Source organism: Canis lupus, chromosome 1 (genome assembly GCF_011100685.1).
Source record: "Canis lupus familiaris isolate Mischka breed German Shepherd chromosome 1, alternate assembly UU_Cfam_GSD_1.0, whole genome shotgun sequence".
Taxonomy (NCBI): Eukaryota; Metazoa; Chordata; class Mammalia; order Carnivora; family Canidae; genus Canis; species Canis lupus.
Window position 1 is genome coordinate 57,599,894 of NC_049222.1, and position 16,204 is coordinate 57,616,097.

The following is a 16,204-nucleotide window of genomic DNA, read 5'->3' on the forward strand; positions in this document are numbered from 1 at the left end:
TCATTAACTTCCCTGTGATATGGCGATGGGGATTCTCTTCGTTTACATTAGGCTTTCAGTGGAATTGTAAAGTCCAAAATTCTTAAAAAGATTTCTTCAGTATTTATCAGAAATTGATTTTGTAATTTAAAAACAAGTTTAATTGACAGGTATTTTCACAACAATTTTTAAAATCTTTTCCTGAGCCCAGTTTATAGGACAGCTCTGATTGTACTTATCTTTGTGTTTTAGGAAAACAAAACTTTGATCTTGGCTTTGATATTTGGCAAAGTGGCTAATTGCCCTTGAGAATACAGCCAGTTAAAGATTCTTCATTCATTTCTTATGATACCATTACTTATTCTCCCTCACTATATTCAAGGAGTCGTTTTTACCTCCCATTGAAGCATATGAGAGACAGATATAAAAAAAAAGAGAGCATCTGTCAAGAAGTCAAAGATTTGTAAGAGAACTATGGGCTATCATGAGATTTTTCCAGTTAGTGAGAATCCTGAGCTGAAGTAGACTGTTATCATTCTACTCTACCCACTTACTTCCAAATCTTGACCTAACATAGGGACCATAGGAGCAGTAAGCAATGGTTGTAATGTTCTGAGTTGCATGTCAGATAAGCTTTCTCTAAGCTATTTTTTAACAGATACGTCGAGGGATGATTTATATGCTATAAAGTTAACAATTTTAGGTGTATGCCCTAATAATGCTTAGTAGTTTAGAGCTGTGCAACCACCACCACAATTCATTTTAGAACAGTTCCATCAACATCCCAATTTCTGTTCCTATGCTCCGACTCAGTCACATATAAAACTATGTTCTGCCTCTAATCATTTGTTGGGAACATTGAGGTTCATTCCTGCTATAGCATGTATTAAATGTGGTTCATTTTTATTCCTGAATAGTATTCCATTGAGTGGATATGCCACCTTTTGTTTATTCACCAGTTGATAGATGTTGGAATATTTTCCATTTTTGGCTACTATGCATAACACTGCTATGAGCATTCACAGACAAGTCTTTGAAGGTGCATATGTTTTCATTTCTTTTCAGTAAACACCTATAAGTTGTAATGCCAAACTGCTTTCTAAGGACCGTACCTTTACCTCAGCACCATTGGAAAGGATTCCCATTTCTCTACATCTTCACTAATGCTAATTATTTTCAGTCTGTTTGATATAGCCACTCAGTAAGGTAAGAAGTGATATATCATTTTGCTGGAGAAAGTTCAAGAATATTGCGGGGCTCCTGGCTGGCGTAGTTGGTTCAGTGTCAGACTCTTGATTTTGGCTTGGGTCATGATCTCAGGGTGCTGAGATCGAGCCCCCCTCAGACTCTGTGCTCAGCAGGGAGTCTGCTTCAGTTTCTCTCTCTCTCAGTCTCTGCCCCTCCCCATCATGTGCTCTCACTCTCTCTCTCAAATAAATAAATAAATGTTTAAAAATAATATTGGAGAGGGATACCAAATCAGAACTTCAAACAATAGTGATATACACAAGCATATTGTCACCTGAGTTAAAAGCACTGTCCAATATAAAAATGTGGATATTCTGCTTACCAAGCATTTTATTTACATTAATTTTTTATTTATTTTTGTACCTATTGCATGAAAACATTATTTATCCTAATTACTGAAATTTGGGTGTTTCCTTAAATTTTGCACTAGATGTAGGTGACTCACCATAGTCTAGAAGTTCAACAGGCTTCCAGAGTTTCCTGGGTTCCATCTCCCAAAGCATGAGGTATTTGCCATCTGCAGCTTTTATTCTTTATTCTTTCATATTTTTGTGCCAACAAGGCTAACAGAGGAAAAATGGGGATAAATACTGATCTAAGGCAAACCCAGTGAAAAGGCTACATGAACATTCCCTAGTGAAGGTAAAACCAGTAAGAGTGATGAATTAACAGCTCTTATGGATGCAAAGGATGAGTTCATTGTACAGTCACCAACTCCAAAGACATCTTTGCCAAGAAGGGGAGAGATGATTTTTAGATTTGAGAAAAAGGAGAGTGCAGGTTTTCAATATTTATGTACTAATCCATTTTTGGTGTTACAACACAAAGTAGGTAAACTATGTGAAGTAGTTCACAGTGTTTGTCCTTCAGAGATCATACATGTCAGGCAGCAAAGGAAGACATTATATGAGTATATATCTGCAAGGTAGGAAGTGCAGAGAAGTGAACCTGAAGCAATACATGGGAAGATAAAGTGTGGAGGGAGGGAGCCTCCAGTAGCCAGCACTAGAAAGTGATAGAGCAAAGTAGCACAATATTAGAGATTTTAGAGGTCTGCTCCAGTGAGGTCCCTGACTGAGGTGGTCCCTGGTTCAGGTGGTGAAGCAGGGGCGGAATCCTAGGTGGAACAGAGTGGTCTCAGAATCCCTGAGGGTCACAGGAAGACTGAGGGTCCCTCAGTCTATCACAGCCTGGGTGAGCACATAGTGTGGTCAGACCAGGGAGACAGGTGTGATTGACTGGTTTTCCCTGAGGGTGCACAGAGGAGATGGGCTCCAAGCTTTCTGCTCTTGGACTGGAGATTGGGAGGACACCATTTTATCTCTTATCCTCTAAAGCAAGGCAGAAAGTCTTCAGGGAACAAAAGCAATAGAGCAATCCTTACCCTACCAAGTGAAATCGTTTTAATACAGGTCACCATCTCAAATCCTATCTAATACAAAGTCTGGTATAAATACGGTGTTCCTCACTCATTAAACTGCTGGAAAAAAAAATGTGTGAGTCTAAAGAGTGACATTCAAGAAAAGAATGTATTTCCATAAAATGAGGTTTTGCCTTTGGTAGTTCTTTTAAGGCTCAAAGGCTTTAATTTTGGCTCCCAAAATATGACAGCTAGAATGATATGCTCTATGTGAGCCATGTAGGTCAAGATCTATGATGAAGTCCACAAATCAGAGACTTTGAGAAGGAAACAAGAGTGTATAGAGCTGGATTCAGGGGTGGGAAATAGAAGAAAATGTTTCCATCCTAGAGTAGATGCAGTTCACAATGTAAGATCTTTTAAGTCAATAATCAATGATTGGAAATTCTTGGGCTCCCTTAAAGCTAAGAAAGAATGGTTTGTGAATTTAAAAATGAAATGATGTATTCGATTAAAACTGATCAGGACACATTCTTACACCCTTCTACTCTTGGGACTTTTTGGACCAAATTTCCAAATTTCCAATAATACTTTCTAGTGATTACTAATATATACATTGACATATGCTATAAAAATCAAAATAATTATATAACTTACTAGATTTTGGATAAGAAACAATGAAGGTATCACTATGTCAGATTTCAAAGTCTTTTAGCACATCTAGAAAATTTGGTTCAACAAATAGGCATGAAAAGTCTTTGAAGTATAGCACTAGTTATCAACTTCCTGTTTTGGTCTGTTCTGCCATTATTCAGTGATCTGCTACTAAGGTATAGTATTATTTTAGAAAAGTGAGAAGCTTGATTCCTCTACCTATTCAGTATTAACATAGCAGCTTACGCAGAGTAAGTACAAGATTGGGATCCCGGCACTGCTATCAACCCATGAGGTGCTTACAGCCTGATGTTCTTACACAGCTGTATTGAATTTCCAAGTTTCTATCTATCTATCTATCTATCTATCTATCTATCTATCTATCATCTATCATCATCATCATCTATCTATCATCTATCATCTATCAAGAGGAAGGGATAAAGACAGGACTATTAATGCATATATCCTCCACAAAATGGGTTAAAGGACTCAGAGGAGAGCTTTATTTATTCCAGATGGTTGACACACCTGGTAAGAAATTGTGTTTCCCTTTTAAGACTCTTGTTCCTGGGAAGCCCTGGTGGCCCAGCGGTTTAGCACTGCCTGCAGCCCAGGGTGTGATCCTGGGGACCCTGGATCGAGTCCCACGTCAGGCTCTCTGCATGGAGCCTGCTTCTCTCTTTGCCTGTGTCTCTGCCTCTCCCTCTCTCTCTGTGTCTCTATGAATAAATAAAAAGAAAATCTTTTAGCTTGTTCCTAAAAAAAGGGAACACTATGGGACCCACTTCTTTTCCAACTGTTTTTGAAATTGTAGGAAACCTCCTACACAAATCAGTCCCCATCCCCTAACCTATTTGGTAAGGTGGCTTCTTCTCCTTTTTATAAAATGCCTGGAGGAATAGGGGCCATTTTTTCATACCCATGCTGAGTTCATTCTAAAATGATATTCAAGGAGCTATTAGAAAGCTGCTGTTTACTGTTTACCAGCTGTATTAGTTTCCTATTGCTGCTATCATGAATTATCACAAATTTAATTGCTTAGAACAACATAAATCTATTCTCTTACATTTCTTGAGGTCAGAAGTCTGAAATGGGTCTTAAGTCCCGTCTTTTTCTTTCTTTCTTTTTAAGATTTTATTTCTTTATTTGAGAGAGAGAACTAAGCACAAGCAAGAGATGCTGCAGAGGGAGAGGGAGAAGCAGGCTCTCCACTGGGCAGGGAGCCTGATGCTTGGGGCTCAATCCCAGGACCTCAGGATCATGACCTGAGCTGAAAGCAAACAGTTAATCGACGGAGCCACCCAGGCACCCCTTCTTTTTTTGTTTTATTTAAAATTTTTAAATTAATTAAAAAAAATCTTTTGACTCCCTTCACCCATTTCTCTCACCCTAACCTCATCCCCTTCCTATGGCAACTACCAAACTGTCCCTTTTTTTTTTTTCCTTTTTACCAATCTGATTTTTGTATCCATGAGCTTGAGTTTTAATTTTTTGTTTTATTGTTTTAAATATAGGCTTTACGGGACGCCTGGGTGGCTCAGTGGTTGGGCGTCTGCCGTGGGCCTGGGGCGTGATCCTGGAGGCCTGGGATCAAGTCCCACATCGGGCTCCCTGCATGGAGCCTGCTTCTCCCTCTGCATGTGTCTCTGCCTCTCTCTCTCTCTCTCTCTCTCTCTCTGTCTGTCTGTCTCTCATGAATAAATAAAAATCTTTAAAAAAAATATATAGGCTGTACATATAAGAGAGATTATATAGCTTTCTCTTTCTCTGTATAACTTATTTCACTTAGCATAATGCCCTCAAGGTCCATTCATGCTGTCACAAATGGCAAGATTTCATTCTTTTTTATGGCTAAATAATATACTGTATTTTCTTTCTTTTTTCATTAATCAATAAACACTTAGGTTGATTCCACATCTTGGTTAGTGTAAACAATGCTCCAATAAACATTGGAGGTGCAGATATCTTTTTAAGTTAATATTTTCATTTTCTTCAGATAAATACCCAGAAGTGGAATTACTGGATCATATGGTAGCTCTATTTTTAAGGAACTGCTATGTTGTTTTCCATCGGGCCTGCACCAAGTTACATTCCCACCAATGCAGCACTAGGGTCCTCTTCTCTCCACATCCTCATCAACACTTTTGTTATTTTTTGTTTTTCTGGTAGCCATACTAATAAGATGAGGTAATATTTCATTGTGGTTTTAATTTACATTTCCCTTATGATTATTGATGTTGGCCATATACATGTTGGCCATCTATATGCTTTCTTTGGAAAAATGTCTATTTAGATCTTCAGCCCATTTTTTAATATATATTTTTTAAAGATTTTATTCATCCATTCATGAAAGACAGAGAGAGAGAGAGAGAGAGAGAGAGAGAGAGAGGCAGAGATACAGGCAGAGGGAGAAGCAGGCTCCATGCAGGGATCCCGATGTGGGACTCGATCTTGGGTCTCCAAGATCATGCCCTGAGCCGAAGGCAAGCGCAAAACCACTGAGCCACCTGGGCTGCCCTTCGGCCCATTTTTTAATTGGATTGTTTGAATTTTTGCTGCTGAGTTGTCTAAGTTCTTTATATACTTTTGATATTAACCCCTTATCAAATATATGGCTTGCAAATATATTCTCCCATTCAGTAGCTTCCAATATTAAATTGTTTATTACATGTTTATGTGCTTTATCTAAGTGCTAAGTCATAAAGAGGGTATCATATGGCACATACATAAGTACAAAATTGTTTTGAATAGCCAAAATACTGAAACATAGTATTTGCTTGTATTTTCATCACATTTTCTTTGACATATCAAGGTAATTTATATGTGACTTCTAAATATGATTTTTAGTATAGTTTAAAGTTGGTTTGCTGCCTTGCTATATGAAAATTTAACTGAAAAATTAAACACTTATAAATACAGTTTATCAGAAAATTCCTTACACAGAATCAAAATATTTCAGGTAGGATATTATTTAACCAACTACCTTACTGAGATTAATTTATAAGAACATTATCCTTTCATATCTATACAACTGAAATAATTCACCAATTATTATGCTGGACCAGGTTTTTCATCTTAAAAATGTAATAATTATGGCAGATTATCAATTAATTACCATTTTACAATACAAATTAAAAATGTAAACGTGCATAGCGGCTGACCCAAAAGTTTCACATCTAGAAATTTATCGCATATATGTAAAAACACAAACACATAGTATCTACCTTAAGAACTAAACATATATAACTACAGTAGAATGTTTAGCATTACATTATTTAAAAAATAGGAAATTAAAAACTAAGTTTAGCACAATATCCATTAGGATAAAGTATATTATGGAATTTTTTTAATAAAAATACATATATATATATACACACACATATATATGTTCAAAATTTAGAAAGGTGTTGAATGATTATTAGTGAAAAAAGTAAGTTATAGAACAATACCTAATATTCCACCTGTTTTCTTTAAAAAAAACACATATTCACTCCTAGCTTATAAAAAAGGTAAGTTAAATGAGGGAAATGTTTTTTTCATACTAAATAAGTTTATGCATTTTTACCAATTGGCTTAGAAATATGCACAATTAGGGCACCTGGGTGGTTGAGTTGTTGAGCATCCACCTCTTGATTTTGGCTCAGGTCATGATTTAAGGGTTGTGAGATCGAGCCCCACATGGGGCTCCAAGGTGGGTGTGGAGTCTGCTTAGGATTCTCTCAAAAAAATAATTAATTAATTAAAAAAAGAAATATGCACTATTGTAATATTCCTATTTGATTAATGGATTTCAAATTTTATGTGCATTAATTTTTTCACATTATACCCGTACCAGTTTAATGTTTATTATGACTATATTGTTTTTATGTTCAGAACTACTTTCAAGTACTCTGAATAATCAAATTGTGTCTTACAAAAAAAACCCACTACTTTCAGTAGATCTATAAAAAAGAGTAAAGTGAGAATTCTGAAATAATAACAATTTGTGCCATTAAAGTAATCAGGTATAAGTGTTTTAGAGAGTGTCTCTAAATACAAAATTCAAAATAAGATTAAGATCTTAATATATTAATAATACATATTAAAAACAATATTACTATTAATAAATGCCACTTATTTGACCACATAGTGTCTTGAAATTCTTATCACAGCCTCTTATAGATGTTAGCCCACAAGTATTTTGTGGATACTCACAAGCTGATTCTAAAGTTTATATAGAGAAGTAAAGGACCCAGAATAGCCAACACTATTGAAAGAGTAGAATAAAATCAGAGGAATGACATTACCTGACTTTAAGACTTACCACAAAGACAGTGTTGTATTGGTAAAGGAAGAGAATAATCAATCAACAGTAGACAATAGAAAGTGTAGTAAACCCACATATCTGATTTGTCTGATATCGATATTAATAAAAGTTCAGCTGTGTGTATATTTTCACTAAGTGAACAAAAATGACGAGGCTCAATTATATAATTAATGATTAAGAGAGGCAGAAATCTTTAAAATCCATATGTAAATGAAGGACAATTGTTCATGTATTCTAACAACGCCACTCCATCCCATGCCCTCTGCCAATCCAGATTCCCTGTCCTCTCGGCTTATTACCTTTTTAATGTTCCAGTAGCAGTTATAGGTGTACCTCATCTTACTGTTTCACAGGTACCATATTTTGTACAAATTAAAGGTCTGAAGAAATAGCCAAGAACTAGAATTGGAAGGAGAACCTGAAGGTGTGACTGAATTGCTGTGATCTCACAATCAAACTTGAATGGATGAGGAGTTGCTTCTAATGGATGAGCAAAGAAAGTGGTTTCTTGAGATGGAACCTATTCCTGGTGAAGACACTGTGAAGATTAGCTTTAACTGAATATGCTGCATCTGTGTCCACTAAAAGTCAATTGGTTTGTTCCCCATGGTCAATTCTTACCTGGGATACCGGTGGGTAAATCTAAAGTTTGCAATTTAAGTCCATGGGAGCCCCTGGGCCTTCAGGGAGAGGGGAAAGACAACTGGGTGGAATAAAAGAAGAGTTTTCTAGAAATGTCCGCAGGGTCAGATGGGCCATGAAACTGAAAAAAGGCACATTCTACAGTTTTTGTGGAGGTCGTGATTTGAGGGACATTGCCATGTGGGCTTGCATATATGGGATCTCTGATCATTTGGAGGAATTCCAGTAAGAGGTCCAGCTAGAAAATAGTATTATAAGAATGGGTTCCAGTGGAGGACAACCTCAGGAATTATACTCGGTTAGCACATTGGTTGGTTAGGGCCAATGAGTTAATGAACCTGTTCACATCAGCTGGGGTGATCGGTGTGGGCCTTTTGGCCTTGCTCCATTTTCCATTGCTCAAGCCTGTTGCCTAAAAGCAGCCTCTACAAATAGCTTATGTCATCTCTCTTACAAAATTTCACAATAATTTGTTATGGTGAAGCTTTTTCTTAAAAATAGCTTCCTGGGCAGTCCGGGTGGCTCAGCGGTTTAGCACTGCCTTCAGTCCAGGGCATGATTCTGGAGATCTGGGATCAAGTCCCACGTCAGGCTCCCTGCATGGAGCCTGCTTCTCCCTCTACCTCTGCCTCTCTATTTCTCTCTCTCTCTCTCTCTCTCTCTGCATCTCTCATGAATAAATAAATAAAATCTTAAAAAAAAATAGCTTCCAAAATTTTCAATAGCTTGAAAATCAAGTTTCAAGTAATTTGAAACTTGAGTTTTGCTAAATTAAAATAAATGATAGAAAAAAAATAAAATAAATGATAGAAGTGTATTAAATGTCTAGATCATTTCCAAATAAGATAAAATAATGAAATATTAATTTCTGAGCATAGGCTTATCTACTTTTGGCTCCCTCATTACAAAGAAACTAAAGATAACATTTGGATCTGTTAGCAAACATGTTTTATGCTTTATTCAAAGATTATACTATAAAAGTACATATTTCTAGAAATCACAAAAAGTAGGATGTGTGTAAAAGAAGGTATGAGGAATGGAAATGGATTTTTTGTTGAGGGAGAATAAAATAATTTTGTCCTATAATGAGATTGGTTATTTAAAGAGGGGATACTGGGGGATCCCTGGGTGGCTCAGCGGTTTCGCGCCTGCCTTTGGCCCAGGGTGTGATCCCGGGATTGAGTCCCACATCGGGCTCCCAGCATGGAGCCTGCTTCTCCCTCCTCCTGTGTCTCTGCCTCTCTCTCTCTCTCTCTCTATGTCTATCATAAATAAATAAATATTTTTTTTAAAAGAGGGAATACTGAGGACAAAATCTAAGTGTAAAAAGAAACTTGAGAAGATCTGTGGAAAAGAAATCTTTGAAAAGGAATTTTTTAAAAATGTTTTTTATTGGAGTTCAATTTGCCAACATATAGCATAACACCCATCCACCCATTGCTCATCCCGCCAAGTGCCCCCCTCATTGCCCATCACTCAGTCACCCCAACCCCCCGCCCACTTCTCCTTCCACTACCCTTTGTTCATTTCCCAGAGTTAGGAGTCTCTCATGTTTTGTCACCCTCACTGATCTTTTCACTCATTTTCTCTCCTTTCCCTTTATTCTCTTTCACTACTTTTTATATTTCCCAAATGAATGAGACCATATAATGTTTGTTGAAAAGGAATTTTAATGTGTGGTCAAGCTGGCTAAGATTAAAATGAATTTATTGTAAAACAAAAGTACACTGTTGCAAAATTAGGATTTGGTTTACTTTTAAAAAGACCAATTTTTGAGATGCCTGGGTGGCTCAGTGGTTGAGTGCTGCCTATGGTTCACAGTGTGATCCTGGGGTCCTGGGATCAAGTCCCACATCAGGCTCTCCACAGGGAGCCTGCTTCTCCCTCTGCCTGTGTCTCTACCTCTTTCTTTCTCTGTGTCTCTCATGAAAAAATAATAAAAACAAAATCTTTAAAATAAAAAGACCAGGGGATCCCTGGGTAGCTCAGCGGTTTGGCTCCTGCCTTCGGCCCAGGGCATGATCCTGGAGACCCGGGATCAAGTCCCATGTCGGGTTCCTTGCATGTAGCCTGCTTCTCCCTCTGCCTGTGTCTCTGCCTCTCTCTGTGTGTCTCTCATGAATAAATGAATAAAATCTTTAAAATAAAATGAAATAAAATAAAAAGACCAAATCTCTTGGTCTGCTGTTGACAAAAAATTGTTAGAGATTTTTTCTTAAAAATGGCTTTGTCAGGGCAGCCTGGCTGGCTCAGTAGTTTAGCCCTGCCTTCAGCCCAGGGCCAGGGCCTGGTCCTGGAGACCCGGGATCGATTCCGACATCAAGCTCCCTGCATGGAGCCTGCTTCTCCCTCTGCCTGTGTCTCTGCCTCTCTCTCTCTCTGTGTCTCTCATGAATAAATAAATAAAGTCTTTTAAAAAAAATGGCTTTGGGATCCCTGGGTGGCGTAGTGGTTTGGCGCCTGCCTTTGGCCCAGGGCGCGATCCTGGAGACCCGGGATCGAATCCCACGTCGGGCTCCCGGTGCATGGAGCCTGCTTCTCCCTCTGCCTGTGTCTCTGCCTCTCTCTCTCTCTCTCTCTCTCTGTGTGTGACTATCATAAATAAATAAAAATTAAAAAAAAATGGCTTTGTCAGGTTTTTTGATTACTTAAAACTGAGTCTTTTCTACTGAAAGAGCTATGGTTCCCAATATTTGTATTGTGTATTTGCCTGCAAAGTCTTTAATCGTCACCATGGCTAAATGGATAACTAACTATTGTTTCCCAATGGCTTCTGATCCTATTTGACCAAGTATTTCAAAGTCTTTTGAATATTTTTAATAAGATTCCCCGAATCAGCTTATTACTTACAATTTCAGGTATTATCTTAAAATGTAATATGTCTCAAAAATAACCAAACTTTCTTGTCAATACCATTGCAGTGAATTCTCACTACATCTTTAACAACAGACAATACAATCTATAGGTTGTGGTACATGTGTGTAAAGTACATTCTGATTCTACAAAAAATGGCCCCTCATTACCACACTCTTGCCATCCTGGTGTCCTTGTAACATGACAACAGTCTATTCCTGAATCACAGAAATTAAGATAGGTAAACGATGGCTATAAATTAAGTGATTAGTCAGGGCTATGGGAAACCCAAGATGGCTCCTAGCTCCTTGGCAAAACCCATTTTTGGTTTTTGCGTTCCTTTACTCACCTTAGTGCATTTAAGAAAAGCTAATTTGTTCCTCAGAGGCCTCAGACCTCCTCTCTCTTGGTTTTTTGAACATCTGCAGTTGGACTTCATTCAACTGCCACCTACTATGGGTTATCAAAATGTTGATGTGTTTCCCATGTAAGGTATACTTTCCACAATATCCAGGTACCGACTTCATCAGGCAAATTATGTAAGACTTAATGAAAACCTTACAAATTTCTTAAAATTATCACTTTTGATTATCAGGCAAGGTCAACAAAACTAATGAAAAAAATGTACTCAGGCAGAACAAGTATTAATGACATAGGACTGATGTAATTAACAAACTGATGAATATGGATTATAATTTTCATAACTTTTTAACTGAAGTGTTACCAGTTTTTAATTTTTTGTTTTTCCAGATTTAGGAAAGTCTTTTCTCTTAATATGTCAACCATTTGGTAAGATATACCTTTGTAAACAAAGATGAAATATTTGTCTTTCCCTCCCTACCTTATCCCTCTAGAATTCAAACAATATTGTTAGTTGTTTACATAAATTCAATGAGAAGTTGTTCTGCTTATCACAGGACACAATTTTTAAAAAATTGGCTGCCTTGCCAAGGCTTTGACTAGAACATATTTGTAAGATAGGTGCATAGACTCAGGTATGATCAGATAGCTTTAAAGAACTGCTTGTAAAAATTGGCCTAGTACCTTGCTTACAAAGTTCCAACAAAACAATCCTTTAAAAAGTTTATATAGCTAATCACTCTTTTTGCTGTTTTTATATAAATAATCAGGCTAAGCTTAAGCAAATTAGTTTTGTCGTGATCTTTGAATTTTTTAAAAATAAGGGTAATTGTAGAAAGAGAAGTTATATTTGTATCTTTGTCTGTATTAGAGTCTAGTCCTATTAATTGTCTTTGAGGTTTTGTTATATACCTGGAAGCTGGACTGAATCCTAAATTCTTATAGTTCCTTCAAATATCTGGCTTTGACTCTCCAAACTAACATTTCCAATTTTCTCCCACCCTTGTGATGTGAAATCAATAAGAACAATAATTGCCTTCAAATATCCTTGCAAGAGAATATATCAAGTCCTCCTCACTGCCCACATGGCAGCCAAACTTTAGGGACTTGAGCCTTGGGAACACATCTCACACCCAAAGAAGGCGCCACCTGACATCTGGCTCTATACAAATGCTGGAGACCTCTGAACCAAATTACTAGGAAAATGAAGATGGCACCTAACGTGGACAGGTAACTCGACTGGACCAGGCCTGTATACTCATGAACATTATTTTGACTCTGCTCTTTTTTTTTTTTTAATTTATATTTATTTATGATAGTCACAGAGAGAGAGAGAGAGGCAGAGACATAGGCAGAGGGAGAAGCAGGCTCCATGCACCGGGAGCCCGATGTGGGATTCGATCCCGGGTCTCCAGGATCGCGCCCTGGGCCAAAGGCAGGCGCCAAACCGCTGCGCCACCCAGGGATCCCTTGACTCTGCTCTTAATCCATTTCATATTAGACCTGCTTTACAATACCGGCAAACTTCTTAGCTTTTGATAACTCAACACTTCTGACATGCTCAGATTGTTGATATTTTTAAAATATTGCTACTCTTATTTCCTTTCTTAAGTTAATTTCCCTACTAAAATAGGTCCACCTTATCGATCGAACTACAGTGTCTAATGACTCCATAATTTATGCTTCCACTTTACTCATTATGTGGACATGACACACTGAGAATGAGCCTGCCTGGTGACAAGGGATCACTGATGCTTGATGGTTGATCAGCAATACTTTCAGAGAAAGATCTAGTACAAAAGGGGGAAATGTGAAAAATTGACATGACAATTCATTTTAAAAGGGAGTAGAGATGGCTATTGTAGATAAACCACCTTACCTACTTTTGTTTGAACTGGGCCAAAACCTTTGGATTGGGCAAAACAGCAATTGTTTTTAAGCATTTATTGAGAAGTCAGCAGAACAGACATCTGATCATAAGGCTCATAGTTGTGGGGCAGCCCGGGGGGCTCAGCGGTTTAGCGTTGCCTTCAGCCCAGGGCCTGATCATGGAGACCTGGGATCAAGTCCCACGTCGGGCTCCCTGTGTGGAGCCTGCTTCTCCTTCTGCCTGTGTCTCTGCCTTTCTCTCTCTCTCTCTCTCTCTCTCTCTGTGTGTGTATGTGTCTCTCATGCATAAATAAATAAAGTCTTTTAAAAAAAGACTCATATTTATGGACATTCTGAAGATAAAACCAGCAATCAATATATAACCCAAAGTAGCTTACCTTGTTAACACCTATAGAGAATTTTTCCTTTCTCTGTAACTGAACCCAAATCCATCTGCTGGCAATTTACTTATGCATAAGCTGTATTTATCCAATAATCATTTCTTATTACTTTGATCAAACTGTTATCTGTTACTCACTTAAAAGTAATAAAAGTAAAGATTTGATTTTACCTTCATCTATGTATTCTAACACTTTTTCTTTCCTTGTGTAGATTTGACTTTCTGATCTGTATCATTCTCCTCTCTGAGGAACATCTTTTAACATTTCTTGCAAGGCAGGTCTTCGGGGAGCAAATCTTCATCTCAGAAAGTCTTTATATCTCCTTCACTTGTGAAGGATAATTTTATTGGATACAGAATTCCAGATTTGTGGGGTTTTTTTCTTTCAAATCTTTGCATTTTTTACTTCACTCGCTTCTTGCTTGAATTTTTTTTTTTAAGATTTTACTTATTTATTTGAGAGAGCAGGCGAATGTAGGGGTGGGGCAGGGGGAGAGGGAAGAGCAAAGAGAGAGGGAGACTCCCTGCTGAGCAGGGAGCCTGACTTGGGGCTCAATCCCAGGACCCTGGAACCATGACTCTTAACTGATTGAACTACACAGGTGCACCAGCTTGAATGGTTTTTAAAGAGAAGTCTGATGTAATTCTTATCCTTGTTTCTGTAGAGATAGGTAAAGTGTTTTTTTCCTCCATCTTCTTTCAAGATTTTCTCTTTGTCTTGTTTTTCTGAAGTTTGAATATTATATGCCTAGATGTAGATATTTCAGTATTTATCCTGCATGTTGTCTTAATTGTCTGGATTTGTGGTTTGGTGTCTGTTATTAATTTTGGAAAATTCTCAGCCATTATTACTACAAATATTTTTTTTTTCTGTTCTTTTCTTTTTTACCTTCTGCTATTTCCATTAGGTTTATTTTACACCTATTATAATTATCTCATAAGTCTTGGATATTCTGTTCATTTTATTTCTATTTCTTAATTCTTTTTTCTCTTTGTTTTTCAGCTTGAAAAGTTACTATGAACATATCTTCAAACTCACTGATTCTTTCCTCAGCCATGTCCATTAAACTGATGAGCCCGGCAGATACATTCTTCATTTCTTCTACAATGATTTTGGTTTCCAGCATTTCCTTTTGATTTTTACAGTTTCCATCTCTCTTCTTAGAGTACTCATCTGTTCTTCCATATTGTCTACTTTTTTTCATTAAAGCCTTTAGCCTGTTTATTACGGTTACTTTAAATTCAGGTCTGATAATTCCAAAATTGCCATATCTGACTCTGGTTCTGATGCTAGTTTTTCTCTTCAGACTGTTTATTGTCTTTTAACACGCATTGTAAGTTTTTTATGGAAAGCTGGAAGGATCTATCAGGTAAAAGGAACTGAGATACATAGACCATTAGTGTGAGGTATTATATTTATCTTGTTAAGAGTTAGGATGTGTTTACTGTTTGCTGCAGCTGTGGTTTCAGAGGATAAAATTTCCTCTAGCATCCTTGTGTTTGGGTCCTCTGTTGTCTTTGGGTTTCTCCAGAGACTCCTCCTTAAATGGATCTCAGGTTTGCAGTTTTTCCAGTGTTACCCCTGTTATTATACAGAAGCCCCACTGAATGGGTGGTAAGATGTAGAGAAAGGGGAAGCATTCCATAATCCTATAATTAGGTCTCAGTTCTTTGTAAATATCTTTGCTGAGGTGTGAACTTCACAACTGCTTCTCAGCTTTATTCCCCCTCTCTAACCTCAGGTGATATAGGAAGTCTAGGGTGTCCTAGATTTGGATATCTCTCAGATCAATTATGCTTCAGAAAAAAGCCCAGAGAAACCCTTGTAAAAATTAGTTAGGCTCTGGTAAAATGCCTTCCCTGGAGGGCAATCCTTGTTAAGGAGAATAGAAAACTCTGGGTGTATTTCTGGGAATGGTTACTTTCCCCTGTCCCCTGCTCAAAGTAGAAAAGGTTTTTTTCCTTTGGTCTTCAAGAACCTGGGGAAGCCTCTGGAGGTAAAACTCACTAGTAGTTTATTACCATGGCAAATTGTGATCAATGCTAAGAATGAAAAGTACAGGGTATGATGATAGCACATAATAAGGGAAACTGAGATTGTCTATGGGATCAAGGAAGGTTTTTCTAAGGAAAAGAACTAAGTGGAAGAACGGGAAAACTTTTCAGGCCAACGAAACAGCATGTGCAATTGCTCTGAGGTAAGAAGGAATATGGAACATTTGAGTGAATGAAAGAAAAATTAGGGGACTAAGTTAGTAGGCCAAGACTTTTGATAGTTATTTTAAGAATAATGAGAAAAAACTTTAGGATTAGAGTCAAAGCCTAGATAGATGTTTGGGCTGGAAATGAAGCAGGAAAAATAACAGACATTTTCTTAAGGTTATTCCTTTCAGTTGCCTTCCTCCCCTAATTCATCATTCTAGTTTTTCTTTCTTTTTTTTTTTTAAGATTTTATTTATTTATTCATGAGAGACACAGAGATAGAGAGAGAGGCAGAGACACAGGCAGAGGGAGAAGCAGGCTCCATGCCGGG